Below are 3,477 nucleotides of genomic sequence, written 5' to 3'. Positions count from 1 at the left end.
GCCGCGGCAACCCCGCCTTGTGACCTGTGATTCCCGGAGAAGTGTGCGCGCGCTGCGCCCACGTGGCGCCCCCTGCCTGTCTCCTTCCGCTCTGCACGGTTTCTCCGCCACCTTGCGGGGGATCCTTCGCTGAGCCCCGCAGATCTAAAGGCCCCTTATGGTGGTTAATATGGATTCCTTTTGATGGGGACTTAGAGTCATTTGTTGAGGAACCGTTTCTGATTCCTTGCTTTATCCCAGAGCGCGGCACCGAGCCTAGTAGAGCGAGGCTCCCAAAGGCCTCTTAACTGTTAGATGCTCATGGCAACACCGGGGCCCACAGGCAGGGCTCGGCTTGGGCAAAGAGGCCATCCGGGTTCCTTCTCCATTTCAGGGAGGGAAGGAGAAAGTGGGAACCAGCAAGGAGATCCAGAGTGTGGAGGGAAGGCTCGCAGGGATGGAGGCCTGGCCTGTCTGTCCCCCATTCCCCAGACACCCACTCGGGGCAGGCACTCTGTAGGATGCCTGGTCCTGGTCCTGGGAGTCTAGTGGGAGAAACAATGACCACACAGTGTGGCCAGGCCTATGAGAGAAGGAGGCCTCTGACCCAGCTGTAGGTGGGTAGGTCAGGGAAGGCTTCCTGGAGGAGGAAACTTCCAAACTCATTATTGAAGTGTGTGTATGAAGTTCTAGGTAAAGAAAGGAGTTGAGGGTGTATGTCCCCAACAGGGCATGGTCACCTCTCTTCCCTCCTCTCCCTTTATCCCCCACCAGTGTCTTTTGGTCATGCTCTATCTAATATCATCTCTCAAGATTATCTTTGATCCTCCCAGTGGTCTTAGGCTGAGGCTCAGCAGAAACAACCCCGGTTGATGATGACAGGACAGAAGCCAGAGGGAAATAGGACTCGCCTGGGGTCCTGTACCCAGTCTGTGGTGGAACTGGAGGACCGGGACACTGCGTCTCCTTTCACCCGGTACCCTTCTGACATGCCAACAGAGAATTTAAATAGGAAGTTCAGACCCCTAGCAGAGCTGTGAGCTGGGCTCTCAAGCCCCAGGCCAGGCGGGCACATGGCCATGGCTGGCAAGAGTGTCCACCCTGCACCAGTGGCGATCAGAAGTGTCAGGCCCGGGGAGCACACACAGAACACACACCCCAGGTCATCTACGCACAGGCTCTATCTACCCTTTCCCACCTGTACAGCCTTGGGCAATCCATTTTCTTTTCCGATCCTCTTCCGATCCTTACCTGTAAAATGAAGCGAACAACCTCTGTCTCTCCAGACTGCTATGAGGATGAAATGAGCTAATTTAGGTGTGCTCCTGGCACATAGCAGAATCAGTGAGGGGCCATTCCCAGCCCTGGGAAAGGGCCCTTGGAAGGGTCCAGAGGCAGAGACTGGGTCTCATCCGCTCCTGGTGCGGTAACCTGGCACATAGTAAATGCTCAGTAAATATTTGTTGAATCACAAGTGAACAAATAAAGGAATTAATCTAGAACAACTCCCCAGTCACGTACATAGCCTCAAAGAGGGTCGTTTGAGTCCTGGCCCTGCTGCTTTCTCGCCGGTGGCCTTGCTCACGTTACCCTGACCAAAGTTCGATGTCCTCATCTGTGACGTGGACACCGACTACAGCCTTACGAAGGAGCTCTTTTGAGGTGTCAGTGAAGTGTGGTTGTGTCCTGTGTGCTGGGAAGGCCCTGTGACCGGCCCCGGGTCTGCCCAGGTGTCAGCACAGCCCATAACCGGCCTGAGGCTGCTTTGCTTCTTCTCTCCCAGCCTGAGCCCCTGGGCTCCAGGGCTCCTGGAGGAGTGACCACAGAATATAGGCCAAGGTCTGCTGGGCTGGGAACGCTGGCAGCCAGACAGGCCAGAGCAGGTCCAGAGCAGGTGAGTCAGCTGTGCAGCAAGGAAGCCGCCCAAGTCAGCCCAAAGCCTCCCCATCATAGCAATTCACTAATCCTAGCAACCAACTCGTTCTCTCTTGACCCTTGACACGCCCACGCTCCCCCCCCCATCCCATTACATGGAAGAAGAAACCAAGGCTCAGAGAGGGAGAGTAACTCACCCTGGTCACATCTAGTGAGGTGTAGGATCACACAGCGAATACGGGACTCCTAATTAGGCTTGGGAGCTCCCTGGCTGTGGGAGGTTCTAACCACCCAGACTCTGGAGACGTCTGTTATGTCAGCAGAGTCAAGATTCTCAGTCAGGAGTCAGGCCTCTGCCATGGTGCTGTGGCCGCTGCCTTCACTCCACATCCCCTGCCGTCTCCTGCCCACGCTCTGTAAGTTACGGCCATATGGGCCGCTCTGTCCCCAGGCACGCCCTGCCCGGCGAACCTCTGGCCCTTTCGTATGGCTCTCCTGCTGCTGAAATGTCCTGCAACTCCCCTTCCATTCCAGTTCTTACTCACCTTCTCAGAGTCAGATCGAATCCAAATCCACCCATTAGGATGGCCATTATAAAAAAAACAATACAAAACAGGGGCGCCTGGGTGGCTCAGTCGGTGAAGTGTCCGACTCTTGGTTGCAGCTCAGGTTATGATCTCCCGGTTGGTGACTTCCAGCCCCAAGTCGAGCTCTGCGCTGACAGCACAGAGCCTGCTTGGGATTCTCTCCCTCTCTCTGCCCCTCCCCTGCGCATATGTGTGTGCTCCCTCTATCAAAATAAACAGGTGAACTTAAAAAAAAAACAACAACACAGTAAATACCAAGTACTGGCAAAGATGTAGAGAAATTGGACCCCTTGCGCGTTGTCGGTGGGAATGTAAAATGATGTAGCTCTTATGGAAAACAGTATAATAGTTCTTCAAAAAAACTAAACATCGGTATGACCGAGTCTTCTCACTTCTGGGTATATAGCCAAAAGAACTGAAAGCAGGGACAGAAACAGGTATTCGCAGACCCATGTCCGTCGTAGCATTGTTCCCTATGGCCAAGGTGGAAACGACCCACCTGTCCACCGATGGATGAATGGATAAACAAAATGTGGTCTCTACGTGCATACAATGAAATATCAGTCACCCTTAAAAAGGAAGGAAATTCTGACCCTGTGACAACACGGATGAACCTTGAAGGCCTTAGGCTGAGTGAAAAGAGCCAGTCACAAAAGGACAAATATTATAGTATTCTAGTTATAGGAGGTAATTAAAGTATTCAAATTCAGGGGGACAGAAAGTGGAACAGTGGTTACCAGGGGCTTGGGGAACGAAGGATCAGGGGGCTATTGTTTCATGGGCACTGTTTCCCTTTGGGAAGATGAAAGGTTTTGGGGAAGGATGGTGGGGATGGCTGCACAACAAAAGGGATGTGCTTGATGTTACTGACTGTACATGTTAAATGTAGCCATTTAACAATGGTTAAAATGGTCAGTTTCAGGCTAAGCAGGTGTTACCACAATAAAAAGGCGGGGTGGGGGAGAGCCAAGCACTCTGGGAATCCATCCCTGATGCCTCCAAGAAGGCCGGAGCCCAAGGGTCATCTCACGGGCAC

Source organism: Prionailurus bengalensis, chromosome C1, assembly GCF_016509475.1.
Source record: "Prionailurus bengalensis isolate Pbe53 chromosome C1, Fcat_Pben_1.1_paternal_pri, whole genome shotgun sequence".
Taxonomy (NCBI): Eukaryota; Metazoa; Chordata; class Mammalia; order Carnivora; family Felidae; genus Prionailurus; species Prionailurus bengalensis.
The sequence above is the reverse complement of the archived record's forward strand: the minus strand, read 5'-3'. Positions refer to the sequence as shown.